Source organism: Oryzias melastigma, linkage group LG14 (genome assembly GCF_002922805.2).
Source record: "Oryzias melastigma strain HK-1 linkage group LG14, ASM292280v2, whole genome shotgun sequence".
Lineage (NCBI taxonomy): Eukaryota > Metazoa > Chordata > Actinopteri > Beloniformes > Adrianichthyidae > Oryzias > Oryzias melastigma.
In genome coordinates, this window is record NC_050525.1 from 29,706,975 (window position 1) to 29,722,646 (window position 15,672).

The window sequence follows — 15,672 nt, forward strand, 5'->3', positions numbered from 1 at the left end:
CCTCCTCCTCCTCCTCCTCCTCCTCGATGAAACGCCGGCAGAGGAGACGGATCGGATGCTCCCTGAGGAAATTCCTCGCAGACACATCAGCCTCGGAGCTGGGATGAAAATGCAAAGTGACGCAGGTTTTATTGCTCACACGACGCGGTTTGAACGCCATCCATCAGCAGACAAACACCAGATGAATTATGCAGCAGCACAGAAACAGACTTAACATAAAGTCAGAGGAAGGTGTTGGTTCTGGTTCTGGCAGAACTTTGTTCTCTCTAAGGTCAGAACGGGACGCTGAGACCTTTTAAAGATGGCCGACAGCTGCAGCTCCATAAACTGAAGGATGAAGAATAATAAAGATAAACTATGACCTGCAGTCTGACTGGTTCACCTTCACCTGCTGCTGATCCAGAAACACCATCACCTCTCCACACCCACGGGTCAAGGAGGCATGTCTGCTTGGTCGTTACACTTTAGCCTCTAAATGTGACTCACAGAAACACTCTCAGCCCGGAAGGACGTGATGAGGATGATCCGTCACAGGTCATCAGGCGGCTCTGACGCTGGCCTTCAGAAGCTCTTCAGCTCAGACAGGTTAACCGTCTGAGAGCTTCAGATGAACGGCAGCGATCCTCTGAGTTTATCTGCTTGTAGATCAGAACCACAGCTACCAGAACTGGACCCACAGGACTGGAATGAACAGTTTGGTAAAGAGTTTCTAAGAAATCCAGACATTGTGGTTCCAGTTCCTTCATCAGTGACAGGAAAACCGGACCAGACTCGTCCAGATTGGGTTTCATTCTAAACAAGAATGTTTCACTCGTCTTCACACAGAGACGAGTGAAGTCACTGATTTCAGCTGATTTCTCCCTCCGATCAACGTTTAGAGGCATATCTTTAAGCCTTGTTTCCACTCAGCAGTCCGGTCCGGTAAGGAGAAGTCCGGTACGGTCCAGTTAATTCTGACGAGCGTCTCAGTTCAGCCTCGTTTCCACTGAGCGGTTTGTTTTCGTGTAGACGCTAGCGTGTCATTGTAGTGCGAGAGAGGTCATCCTGCAGCTCGTCTTCTTCTGTCTTTACTTTTGGTGCAGAACAGGAAGTTCATGTTTAGAGAAGATTAAGAAGAATGAAGAAACTGCTAACAAACGTTGGAGACGTTAGCTTAAACGAGAGCTACACTGGTGCTTTCTAATGTCGTCATCACTTTCTGCCAATCAACGGGTGGCTACAGAAGCTCCGCCCCAACCGTCACGCTCTATTTTTCTATGGATCTACAATGGATGGAGGCCCCCAAGAGGTTCTGGTCGGTACTGTTTAATGGGTCCATCAAACACTCAAAATACCGGACTGGACCCGACCGGACCGCTGAGTGGAAACGAGGCTTTACATTCCTAAAGTCAGCTGATGGTGAACGGCGTTTACATGAATACTGCTTTACTACCTTCTTAGATGACCCAAAGTGGTGCACAGTACCAGTACCAGTTACCCATAAACACACTGAGGAACACTGGCACCAGTTTATTATTTAGGTCAGAAAATAATGTTTTTATTAATGTGTTTTATCATTTTATTCTGTTGCTTTGATCCAAAGTCAAAGATGAAGTTGGCGTTGGGTTTGTAGCATCACTTTGATGATTAAGGGTTAAGTTGATCACATTAAGATCACATTTGATTGGTTCCAATACAAAATCTAGAGAAAAGAAGTTTGGAATTGTAGATGTTTTATAGAGGATGAAGGTTTGATAATATCAAGTCTGAACTGTCAAAACGTGTGAAATAGACATTTTAAGAGACTTTCATTACAACACGTTAGCACAAAAATACACAAAAACAACAAACATGATGAGTTTAGATTTAATTTAAAAAATCCTGTGATTGATCTTTAGCTCTGAAGGAAAACCTGAACAGAATCCTCTCAGTGATGCAGGTTCCTCACAGAACATCCACTAAAATGGTTTTCTATGAAAAAAACTGTTTGATTGGTGTGAATCTTCATAATAAAAAGTTTTGTTTTATTTAATCGTCTTCTGTAAAATATCAATTTTAAACTTTATTTTTCCTTCAGAATTTTTAGAATACTTTTTAAACTGATGCAAGAATTTACTCTTAACTTTACCCTCAAGATTTAAGAGAAAGTCGAAAAAAATAAATCAAATACCAAATTCAGTCCATGGAAATATTGTCTGACCAACCGCCTGAAGGTTTGAGCATTACCGCCTCAGAAGACCGTCTCCTCACACTAAAACACTTCAGTCATATTTATACATGTAGGTGAAGCACGCTGGAGCTTTCAACATCACGTTACCGGAGTTCTTATCCTGATGATCCATGACAGAGATGATCCTCCAGCAGGATCAGGATCAGGATCAGGATCAGGAAGATCAGCCTCCACTTGGCCGCTCATCAACCAGAAGATTGCAGCATCCTCTACCAAGAGACACAAAGTTAGACTCCAGACCTCTGACCTGCAGCCCGTTCTAGAAGAACTGGGTTCACCTTTTCCTGTTGGTCCGTCCCGTCACCTGCAGCTGGAACTTTGACCTGCTGACCTTTAACCTGAAGGACCACGGAGGCTGCTGCCACAGAAACACATCTCTCACCTGCATGCAGGCTCCTCCTCATCACTGTACAGGTGTGGTGGAGCAGGAACACGGATCCTACCAACTGCAGGGTTTGACAGTGGGCTGTTTCTGAAGGGGGGGTGCAAAAGAAAGGGGGAAAAAGGCGTTTAAGGAAACAGAACATAACGTTGTAGAAAGTTTATCATCATAACTGTCAGGTGGGAGTATGAGACTAACACTCTCCATAACCAGAACCAGATATTTAGCAGTACGTCCAGCGAGACCTTCAGTGAGACCCTAAAGTTGGTATTAGTTTATCGTGACTGAGTGTTCTGCTCGTAGACTTTACAGAAAGATCAAGAATTTCCTTAAAAGTAGTGAGGGACGCCGCAGGAACTTCTTTCTACAACAGAAGGAGGATTTTCCCTCCAATCCTCCAAGCAGAGTAAGAAGTGATGAAAAAGAGATCGGGAGGATAGGATTGAGCTTCGTCAGTCATTTTCCTGCGAGCGAGCAGAAAGATAAAACATTTCTTCTGGCTTCAGCAGAGAACCAAAAAGGAAAAGCTAAAAGTGGAGAAAGTGATCCCAGAAAGGAGATGAAAGGTCTGAATGTGATGCTTCAGATCTGATGTGGAAGCATGACACCCAGATTAAACTGATCCACAACAAAGGATCAAAGTGTTGTCTTGTGTAACTGAATGTGTGTACAGGAGCCAATTATCAACGTCCTGAAGCAAACGCCGTCACCAGCAGCTGCAGAACTCTGCACAGATGGTTATCAGCAGTCAGCAGCGCCATATGCTGCCCGCCGTCTCAGACTGTCAGTCGGCGCCGCTTCCTACCGCTCGTGTAGAACAAATGGAAACGTCAGTGTGACTTTCACGCAGAAGAGTCGGACGGCGAGCTCTGATCTGCTGACGAAGACCTTCAGCTCCTCAGAAACCGAACTCCAAGGTTGTGCTGACGCGGAGCTTAGAGAAGCAGCACGACCTGTGGGGGCTTGTCCGGGATAGGAGGGGACTACTGTGGCTCACACAGTTAAAGCATAACTAGAATATATATTTAACCAATTAAAGATCAGTGAACATCCATCCGTCTGTCAGTTCATCTTCAGGTTCTGCTGAAAATCTGTAAGAAACGGGAGTTAAACATTCATTTTTATCAAAAAAACTAAAACAAAAACTCACTAAACATCCTGTTTAAATCAACAATCTGGATTAAAGCAGACGGCTACTAATACCTTCAGTTCATGAAGATCCATAAAATATGACACCCCCTACAGGTCATGTGATGAACTGCTTGTTCGTATGTTTAGACAAAAGCTTCAATCTGGAAGTCAAAGAGCTCCAGTCTGTGTTTCAGTGACTGGACTGTTAAACTGGAGTTATTTAGAGCTTTCTTGTTTATTTAAATAAATGTTTCTCTTATAATTACATCAATACGGTTACAAAAACTCACCAAAGAGACAAACAGCTTCACACGGCTTCAGAAGAGCCTCCCTGTGCGTTCATGCTCACAGCTTCACTGAAGAAACTCCACAAACGGATCGTTTTGTCTTCAGTCGAGGCAGAAAAAAATGTAACTTCTCTTTTGGTATCATTAAAAAAACTGTTTAAAATATTTTTTCCCCCAGAAATGTGTCAATTTATCCCACTTATTGACTTCAGCCCAAATGTTTTTTGGTAAAATGATGAAAACTGTTTCCAAAGAATGGGAACCATCTTCCTTATTTTCAATTAACAGAGCCCATTCCGGCTAATGCTGCCATTATGAGCCGCAGCTGACGAGCAGCAGCAGAATCGTCTGCAGGCATCAGAGTGCTGATTCTGAGGCTGAAAAGTGGCTCATTTTAAATTATAAATCCATGTATGGATGACTGGGTATCCTCTGAGTGACCTCTTCTTCTTCCTCTCTTCTCCTAATTCATCTTTTTATTTTTTTATCAGTCCCTCTTTGGACTCTGATTCGCTTGAGTGTCATTTAATTAAGACATCAGTCAAAGGATTAACTAATCTGAGGTGACAGGTGAAGTAAATCATCTCCTCCGGTCCCTCCAGGTTTCTGTGGACTGATGGGAGAATTTGGGATTATTAATCCTCAATCCGAGATTGTTGTTGACATTCTCTATAAAAAGTCAATGTTTTGATGTTATCAGCCTCCAAACCTGATTGTACAGGATTTTTACTTTTATGAACAGATTCATTATTGTTATTAAAATTGATAAAAAATTCAGATATTAGTTTAGTTTAATGGAGTTTAATGGCACAGATGGTTGAAAGACAAAGTGAATTAACAACGTCCTTTTCCTATATTAAAAACACCTGAAAGTGCTTTAAAAAAACAGAATTACAAGTAAAATTAGATAAACAACTTGTAAAAATCTACCATCATAAAAAACTGTAGAAACTACAACTTTTATTATTTTTGCAATTTTTGAAATTCAATTGTATTCAATAATTCCATTCAGACGATTTCATCGTCCTTTGAGAATCATAAGCTCCTCCTCTCAGCAGGTTTACCCTGAACCTATTCAGGGGAAAGCCGGCCTTCACCCAACTATAGCTGGGATAGGCTCCAGCAACCCTTTTCTTCTCTTCTCCGTTCTTTCAGTGCTCGTTTCAGAAAACAGCGCCCCCTAATGAGCTGTTTCTGGCCTGTTTTTGCAGGGGTTTGGTTTGCAGCAGTCTTCTCTTTTGGGGGGCATTTATCAGCATCCTCAGCGTTCCCATTCCCAGAATCCTCCTGGCGTCCTTCCTGTAGTTTTTAATGAAAGTTCAAACTCCTGAAGAAGGTCCAAAAGAAAAGAGAAACTCTGAACTTCCGTCAGTTCACCAGAGCATCAGAACAATGTCAGTCTAAGTTCAACACTTCCTGGTCAACATCTTCATATTTTAATGTTTCATAAATCAGAGGAAATAACTCCATTTAGTCTCTTTTTACTCTAATTTGTTTTGTCTTTCAACACTTTTACCTAAAATCCATTTTTCTGGTGGCGTCCTGGACATGATGAGAACCTCCTTCACAGCTCAGTGACTGAACGCCGTTTCAGTTTGATTCTGCAGGACGACGGCGCTGCGGTGACCTTATGGAGATGCTGCGTTCCTCTCTGCAGAACTTGATAGAAAGAGCGAATTGCGGCGGAGCTGTCGTGTTTGCTCCCCGTGCTCCTTCCTCACCTCTCCTCAGGCTGTTCTCATTTCTCTAATTTGTTCCTCCTCCTCCTCCTCTCGCCTTCGTCCTTCTGAGTGTGACCTGAAACTGAAACATGCGTCTTTCTGGAGAAATCCTCAACAGTGATGGAGAGGCTTGATGCTTGTTTCTTCTGCGCGGCACTTCCCATTTAAATTCATTTCATGTCATAACAACAGCAGAAAAGCATCTTACAATAGCAGTCTTTTACTTTGTCAAGTCCAAACCCTGTAGTGGGAGAAGCAGCAGAAATAAAAGATGAGAAGCTTGTGGATCAACAGCTCTGATAAAAGAGCGGCTCATGATCTGCTTTCTAATCAGAGTCTTCACTTCTTCACCTCCTCTTGTCTTGGTTCCTCCCACCAGAGAGATGAGTGAAGGAGGCGATGCGACAGGCGTTAAACAGAATTAGATATCCATCCTCCAGAGCCCACACTGCATCATCACCAATGTTTTGTTGCAGCAGACAAATGCATTTGATCATTCTTGTCAGATGAGCATGAAAGCTGTTTACCTTCATGTTTAAATTAGCATTTTAATTCACTTCACATTACAAAGCCCACATGTCATTCCTCCTTCATCTCTAAATGCTGCGTTTGACGGAGGAAGACTTTGTTTAGCAGAAATCTTCTGTGTTGATACAGGAGCTCAGAGGAGGTGAACCTGCAGGATCTGTGCTGGTCTGGAGTCTATCCTCATGCACATCCCACCTTCTCATCAGAGCAGCGCCGCTCACACCGGAACTTCACTGCTGGGGGAATTCTCTGGTGGCCGTCAAACGCTTGTGCAGAATCAGATAATTCACAGTGACGCCAACAGAACATCGGCCCTGCGGAGCGGTCCGGACTCAATCCTGCGGCGCGGTGTGGACTCGATCCTGCGGCGTGGTCTGGACTCAATCCTGCGGCGCAGGATGAAGTCCGGACTCGATCCTGTGGCGCAGTCCGGACTCGATCCTGTGGCGCAGTCCGGACTCGATCCTGTGGCGCGGTCCGGACTCAATCCTGCGGAGCGGTCTGGACTCAATCCTGCGCCGTGGTCCGGACTCAATCCTGCGCCGTGGTCCGGACTCGATCCTGCGGCGCTCCACCGACATCCAAAGATGAAGGACTGAAAGTTTTTAAGGTTTAAAAACAGAAACGAAGAAGTTCTCAAACAATTCAATCACCAAAACCCGACGCAGCCCCATGAATTTCAAGCCTCATTCTCCGTTTCTTCACGCCACAGCGGCGCCACTAGAAGCTGCTCAGGCTGGTATTTGGGGTCATTGTTGCAGCATGAACGGCGTCCGGTCCAGAGCAGAAGGTTCTGGAGTCACATCAAGAATGGATCCATGGTGCTGCTTTGGATCAGGATGTTTGCTACTCTGTGGAAGTAACCAACCAGAAGCCAAAAAAAAAAAACATAATACTTTCACCTCCATGTTTAACTGTTCTCATACCGCCGTCCCATCTTCCATGAAAAAGTATTTTTGTTCTTTTTAAGTAAACGTTTTTGCTGAAACTCCTGCAACTTTGAACCATTTGAAGCTTTAAAATCTAAACATTATTGTTTTCAGTGAAAGAAAATGTCTCAATGAGTATTTTTTCAAACTTTTCTAAACTTTAGAATTGTGAGGTTTCGGCCGGATCCTGTTTTTCGAGCAGACCTGGTTTGAGTCTCGGGCCGTTATGAGGTCACCAATCATCCTCTTCGGCCTCCTGACCTCTGCTCCTCACCCCCACGCTGGCTTGTCAATAACTGCTCTCACCTTTCCTTTCAGCAATTAACCCCGACTATTAGCTTCCATTCAATATTTATTGAGCCCCTAACAAAACCCAGTCCAGCGGGAATGGTACTGGGAGTTATGAATATAAATCTGGGGCGGGAACGGAGCCGCGATCCGTCATCGGGTTCTGCTGCTCCGCTCCTGTATCTGTTTGATGTGATTATGCAGGAATTGATTAGCTGCACTGACAGGCCTACAGTAACCCACTGAGCTAAATTAAGGAGGTTAATTATTATGACTGGGGTGAGGAGCACGCCAAGATGTAATGATACAGGAGGAGCTGATTGTGTTGAGGTGTAGAAGTTGATTATCTTCAAAGAAGGTTTGATTTACTGTCGGCTCCTTCACAACACGGCTGCTCCTCCTCTCACGGGTTCAGACCTCAATCCATCAAGAGGGTCTTTGAATCGAGTAGGAAGATCATCAGATCCACACGACCGCGCTTATGTTCAAGGACCAGACTCAGGAAGTTCAGACCTGAAGAGGAACAGGCGTGAAGAAATGTTCTGAAGATGAGAACAATGAACTAACATGATTCTGAGATCAATAAACTCCAGTGTGAGATCACATAGACGTCTGTGACTCTACAGAGAAACAAAAACAGATTTTCACTGAACTACAAACAATAAAAGACAACATTTGGTTTTAATGCATCCAAAGAGAAGAATTTTGCTTTTCCTACAACAAAATTCTCAAAACTGTCAAGCACGGCGGTGGTGGTATGATGGCATGTGCTTGTCCTTTAACCTAATTTAAGTAACTTCAACAGTTAAAATAAAGAAACAATGGAGGCGGTTCAGCACATTGAAGTCAGATTTTAACATGTTGAATTTGAGTCACAGGAACTTTATTAGATCTGTTTCCATTAACTCTGAAATTTCGGAAATTGGATTTTCGATAATTAATTATCTTAATGAAAACACCACAACTTCGAAAAAACTCGCATTTAAAAAAAAAAACAAGTTTTCGTTCTTAGGTGGTTTTTGGCGTGGCGTCATGAGAGGTCCCACAGCGTCACAGCTCTTCATAAGATGCGTATCCAACGGAATCATGCAGCTCCTCTGTAAAGTCATCAACCAAAATGTCGTCGTCGTTTCATCTGTAGCTGTTCTTTTGCAGCTGGAAGCCTGAATCAGACGCAGACGTCTCCTTTGAGGATGAGCGCGACAAACTTAAATTGATCTTCTCATGTTTTCAAACAGAAAAAAGATCCAGCTGTTCACTTGTTAGAATGGTTATATTTTTTAAACCTGATTCTCACTTGCATCTGAGACTGTAAATGGACTATCTGTGCTGCACGCACGTGGGCGCACGCCGCTCTGCAGTGACATCACCCAGATGCTCCCTTGTTTTCATCTGTCGCTGTACTTTAACGACTTATCACGTGAGTTGGTTTGTGCTATATCGCAAAATTATAATTTAATGGAAACTGTGTCTTTCTAGACTGTTTTTTTTTAATTAATAGAATTTTGATAACGTTTTGCACAAATGTGTAATGGAAACGCAGCTATTTGGAAGTAGTTAATTCTACCTCAGCCTTTAACAAGCTACCTGAGCGCACACTCACCTGTCAGACCAGGTTTTTCTAAAAAACTCAACTTTTAGCTGTAAAATGAGAGAACAGGAGTAAAGAAGTTATAATGCTCCAAAAATATGAACATAAAGGAATAGAAAAGAGCAAAAAAGCATAATTTCATATGATTACATGTGAATAAATTCAATTTGCAACAACAACTCTCTGCGACAGACTGGCGACCTGTCCAGGTGAACCCCGCCTTCGCCCATTAGGCTCCGGTACCCCCGCGACCCCGAAAGGGACGAAGCGGCCAAGAAGATGAATGAACAACAATTCTTTAGTTAACTAGTACCAAATGAAAACTATGTTATTTGTATTTTAAATGTAATTTTACATTTGTGTGAAGCTTTAAGGTTACAATAAACAAAAGTAATGATTTATATTAACTTCTTTGAATATGAAAGGTCAAATCTTTCACTTTGGATGATTCTTGTTAAACATTAGAGAACGTGTTTGTCGCGTGTCATTCCTGTGAAAGTAAAAGTCGTTTTTGGAACCGTAAATAGTTTTCTGGTCCGGGAGATTGTCTCCCTGTTTTTATGCTCCAAAACATAAAAGCTTATTACTGAAACAGAAAACATTTTCTGCTCCACATGACTGTGCCCCTCAGAACATCATCATATGTTTGTGTCCTGAAGCACTGATTCCTATTCCTCATGAAAGGCGACATGTTGGTCTAATTAGACGGACAATTTAATCTGAGATGAAGCGAGGAGGGAGTGGAATCTGAACAGATTGCATGTTTTATCAGAGAAGAAGTGTTGTTGAATTGAAATCTTCTCCTTCCCCCCAGAGTCCACGGCAGCCAGACAGAAGTGCTGTTGTTTACCATCCTCTTCATTCTGCAGAGTCCAGACTTTGCATGTGTGATGGGAGCTGTCAGTCAGACCAGAGGCGGAGCTTCTTGTCTGTCAGACCAGAGGCCTGGTCACTGGTTGATCAGATATAACATCATCCCAGGTCTTATTCACAGTCCAAAGCTGCTGTGTAGAAATTCTCCTCATTCTCTGCAGAGAGTAAATAAATATCCCTGAAGTCGTTGGAATGTTCTGAATTATGGCTGTAGATGAAAACTCTGCTCAGACTCTTCCTTCAGGAAAAACCCAAAAGAATTTTGTACAAAGAGGTAACAGATCCATAAACATGTTTGGGGTTCTTGTCCTTCACCAACAAAGCCCGGATCAATGAAAGTGTAATGTAAGACATGTTAGGAGGATGTTCCAGAGGCTTCAATGACCTGATAACTATCGACCGTCTGAGCCCAGTCAATGCTGCTGCAGAAAAACCACAGCGGACGACGCTCTAAAGATGCTGATGAGAGGCAGCTCGTCCCATCACCTTTACAGCCCTTCCACGGACACACGGTGGTCCAACAGGTCTGATCAACGTGGACGCGCCCAGCAGACATCATCATGATGGTAACAAAAGAAATGAGATGAACCACTCTGACAGTCTGAGGTGAGACACCAGGTTGTTGTGGATGAAACACTTCTCTGACACAGGCCAGTGTCCACTCATGGACCAATTCGGACGGACTGGTACTATTCCTGGTCCCCTGTTGGTTGTAGGTCCATAGAAAAAGGGAAAGGACCCTTTAGGGCGGAGTTTCTATCATCACACGCTGAAATCTATTGATTGTCAGGTTTTACAGCTTCCGAAATTCACACAGCATCTCCTGTTTCATACAAGCGTCTTGAGTTGACAGAGTTTTTGTGACTAACATCCCCTGGGAGTCACCCGGATCGAGTCTAGAGGTGAGGGAGGGGGACAAAGGGGACGATAACAAAAACTGAACATCAAACATAAAAGGAACACAGTTTATTAAAATAAATGAAAACCCATGTCCTAAAGGAAGATCAAATAATTAGTGGGTTTGGTTAAGAAAAGAACAAACCAAAAACTGAGTTGGAACCTTGGCCAAAAGCAAAATAAGTCAGGGAGACTGCTGACCCAGCCATGACGACGGTCGGAGTCAGCAGCTTCCTGCTAAACAAAACTACCAAATCAAAACAAACTAAACAAAGCCCACAAATCAGAACTACCAAGGTCCAACCCCAAACTAACACAACAAAACCCAGCAATCTAGAATTGCTGAGGACAAAAAGGAGTAAAGGAGACAAACCAAAACCAGCACCACACACCCTAAACCCCAGCCTGCTGCTCCCTGCCTGGCTTGATGTGGCCTCCTCCGTCTAACATGGACAGAGGAGGCCACATCAAGGCCCATTGGCCACACCTGCCAGGTGAGCCAAAGGGAACTGGATGGAAAGGAGGCCAGGCAGCAGGAGCAGGACGTAACACAGGAGGAGTCACATGACTAAAAGGACATCATCGGTCTGCACCCCACATGAGCTTTGACGGTCTAACACTCTTCTGCATTGATTATTGCTCTCATTTCCACATTCCAGGATGGAAATGGTTACTTCCACTTGGATCTACCAATCACAAAACAAGGAAGTAGAAGAGAAAATTTAAGGAGAAGCAGCCACAACTAAACTGTGTCAAGATTACAAACAATCCCACAGAGGTAACATAAAAGTTTGGACTGGACTGGGTCTGAATTCTGCAGCCTGAGGCCAAACGGCCAAAGACACAGAGAATCTGTCAGAGAGGAAACACCTCCATCATGAGACTGTTTCAGGAAGACAATAACAGTAGTAAAACATGAACACTGAAGGAACCAAAACCTGAAGAAGAACCCAGACAGCCATGATCTCACCACAGAAACATCCCTCAAATCTCAGTTCAGGAAAGTTCATTCCTGCGTTCTCACTGAACACCGTTTGCTCGTTCAGGACATTCATTCCTAACGTTCAGTCTATACAAAGATGAACCAGACGTTCATTTTAGCGGCGCTGCATCACTATTTGTAAATAGTGGCGAGTTTTGGATGACACGACTGAACTTGGGCAAAAGTTTGTGTTGCATCAAGCAGTCAGGAACTTGACTGCAGGTATTGTTTCTTTTATTGTGTTTTATTGTTTTTATCTTTTATTTCTTGTTCAGCACTCCTGCTTTTAATTACGAAGTATAAACATAAACTGATGGATTGATGATGTCAGGAGTCCAAAACCAGCATAAAGGAGAGTCTCAAGGGTTGTGTTTGACCTTATCCTTGACCTTCATGTTTTTTCATATTTATACCAAAGCAAAAATAAAAAGGTCTTCCCCGTTTTTATTTATTTATTTTTTTTATTTTCTCATTTTGTGAACTAATGTAGGACAGAAAGTATGAAAGTACAGCTGAACGTCATTCACTGCAGCTCCTGCAGTAGAGGGTGGAGCTCACCGTCCTGGAGAGTCTCTGAGTGATGACTTGGACCAGACATGGAGACTGGACTACTGATGCTTTTGTAGAACTCTGCAAAATAAATCAACTGATCTGAAAAGCTTTTTTACGAGAAACGACTGCACAGTTTTTCAAAATAAAAGCCCAGCCATCTTTAGAAGTTGTGTTCCTCCTGAACAGAAAGACGGATTATTTTGATTTGACAGGTTGAATGCTGAGACAGCTCAGCTCCAGAACTGTCGGGGATTTCTGGAGAGATCTTCAAGAAGAAATCAAAACATGATCATTCAGGGAGAAACTGATTCCAAATCCAAACAACAAACTCCGAGTTCCACATGGAGGATTTCCAGCAGGAAACAGCGTGGTGACGGCTCTGCGTTCACCGCGCAGCATCTTTGATCAGACTATTTGCTGCTACCATGTGGATGTGATCCTAATTGTTTAAGGAGGAAAACTCAAGTGAGGAAATCCAAAGTGGCGTTGGGCGTAAAGCGGCGTCCCCGGACGCCCACCGCGGCGCTAAGCAGTAAACAGATATGACAGCTCTCGGCGCGGCGCGCCCTCAGCCGCAGATTTCCATCTCCCCAGGCGAGCTCTGTCCTGCCTGCTCACCTCACCGTGTTTGCTCAGAGAAAAGCCCCGGCGGCTTAGCGTAACACCAGAGGAAAGCTTCAGATAATTCCTCCACTTTGAAAGATGTCATCTTCCTAAACCTCTGCTAAGAGGAGGAGGAGACGGAGGAGGAGGAAGATGGTGTTGGTTGGTTTTTGTTTCCTCCTTCCAGCTGCAGCCCCCCCACCCTACAGTAATGAGCTGAGAGTTTCCCGCTCCTCTCTGTCTGCCCAGGTCTCTCTGGAGGAGGAAAAGGCAAAAAGCTGTTTACTTGCTTTTCACTCTCATTATCTGCAGGAACGAAGGTCAGCCTGTCAATACTCCGGAGGAGGCCGCTCTTCACACGCCGCCTCTCCCAAAAGTAACCGGATGAAAAATAAAAATTAAGGCACTTGTGTGATAAATGTTTATGCTGAGAGCCGGGCCCGACGGGGAGTTCTGAAGTTCTGAGGTGTGGAGAGGAACCCAGACCGGGCTGGGCTGACGAGGTTCTACTGAATAAAATATGAACCTGAGAGAATCTGCTGGGAGGAGATCTGTGATCATATTTTACAAAAAAAGTCGATTTTTTCCCATTTTGCTCTAAATGAAGAATTTGAACTTGCAGTTATAACATTTTCTTCTCTTCTTCACCAAAGACGGCTCATTTAGGCCGATGTTCACACCATTCATGATTCCATAAACATTAGTTTATCTAATTCTTGTGCCTTTACAGTCATTAGTCTGAAGGTCTGAGCATAATTATCGTGAGAATAACCACAAGCAGAAGTCAGAGTTCACCAAAGTTTAGTTAATTATGACAAATCTGTGAACGCAGCAACAGAACAGCCTCATTAGTTTCAGGGATGTTGGAGTTTGGAGGCGAGTTCACACATTCAGACCATGAAAGCAGTTAAAGCTTCTGGAGCTTTGTCGTCCATCCTTCACAAGAACGTACGCTCTGACTGATGAAGGAAAATGTTGGTGGGAAAATACAAGACATTACCAAAAGAATTGTCTCACCTGTCTTGACTCACACATGAACTGAAGCTCCATCCCATTCTAACCCATGGAGTTCAGTATGATGCTAGTCCATCTTCTGCAGATATTATAGCTTCAACTCTTCTGAGAACCACAAGGTTGAGTTTCTGGGAATTCTGGACCATTCTTCCAGAAGCTCATTGTTCAGGTCACACACTGATGTTGGTGGAGAAGGTCTGGCTCTCAGTCTTAATTCATCTCAAAGGTGTTCTATGGGGTCAGGTCAGGACTCTGTGCAGGTATTTAAGTATTTCTCTCATTAGTTAATAATAAAATTATTTAAAATGATATGTTGTTGATCCAGTTACCAGTTACAGAAGATTCAGGAACTCCATTAGGACTAGGACACCCTCTGGCCAATCAGAATCCAGTAGACTACGGTATGCAAATGTAATTATAGTTTTTCTCTGCAGCAAAACTGATATTTGATCATCAATGAAGATTTGTCATAACTGTAATGATGGAGATCTCCCTTTCTTCCTGGGTTTCTGTTCCTACACACCTCATCATCATGACTTCCTCTGATCCAAAGATAAACTCCCCGTCTTCTTCTCAGACAATCATCCCACTTTCATCTTAAAATTCCTGGATGTTCATCTCAATGTTCTGGTTTCTCCAGCTCTCCTCCATCAGGAGAGATGCTTCATCCCGGTCCAGGCCTTAACCTCCATCAGTATCCGTCTCTGGGGTCTGAGTTTGTACGGCGCCGGTCCGAAGCCTAACCGCTCCAGATTTATGACTCTGCTCCTGCATCACTAATCGTGACCAGTCTTCACAGATCTCTGCTTATTGAATGTTGTCATGTGACTGGACTCAAACAGCAGCACGTGTTACATTAGCGTCATGTGACACTGGCAGAGGGACTTCAGAGGTGTTCAGGAGCCGGCCTTCGCTGTCACAGCAGCTGTGTTTCAGGCTTTAACTTATCGCGGCTCTGACTGATAATGACTGCAGCAACTGTCCTCACTGATAAGCCATGACACTAATCCAGGCTGCAGTAAAGCAGCACTTTACGACTCCACACCTTTTGTTAGAAGATCTTCTGATCCTCAGAATCATTTAAAAAAGGTCAACAGCAGAGCCGAACGCGTCTGATGGGAAGGTTGTACTGAAGCAGTGAAGCACTGAAGCAGTGAAGCACCATCACTGCAGCTTCAGCTCTCTGCTGAAACTTTGGTTTGAAGCCAAAACTTTCAACTTTTGGAACGTAAAAACTCAGCCACACGTTCAGCAATTTCAGCAATCTTGATACCAAGACGCTCAGCTTGTTCAGGATATTAATGATTCTAATTTTGGTATTCATAAACTTTATGGTTTTTGAAACATTGAGCAAAATATGCTCTCTAGAATTTGAATGAGAAATTTCTCAAATCTTTCAAAAACTTTTAACTAACAACATTCTAGCCATTTTTGTCAAATTTCAGAAATGTTTAGACTTACAAATATGTTTAGGCTAATTTAGCATTTAGCTAATTATTTTGCTAACTAGCTGTTGTGTCAAACGGAGACTTTGGATAGTTGTTAGGTTATGTTTGAGTTTAGATAATATTGTCGCATTTTGCTGACTGTTTTTTTAAAGTTAGACCCAATAACATTTTTTTAGGACAATCTAGCATTAAGCTAACATTTTGGCATCATGCTAGCTGTTTTGTCAAAATTTGACT

At 43.2% G+C, this 15,672-nt stretch overlaps 1 long non-coding RNA gene across 1 annotated transcript in view; it reads right to left on the reverse strand.

The window, feature by feature from the left end:
- Positions 1–4,814: 4,814 nt before the first annotated feature.
- LOC118599650 overlaps positions 4,815–15,672 on the reverse strand; it is a 43,875-nt gene continuing 33,017 nt past the window's right edge. Inside the window, exons 2-3 of the long non-coding RNA XR_004949086.1 lie at positions 5,526–5,812; positions 4,815–5,336 (exon numbers count right to left, since the gene is read on the reverse strand). This is a non-coding gene — a long non-coding RNA (uncharacterized LOC118599650). The remainder of the gene's footprint in view (positions 5,337–5,525; positions 5,813–15,672) is intronic.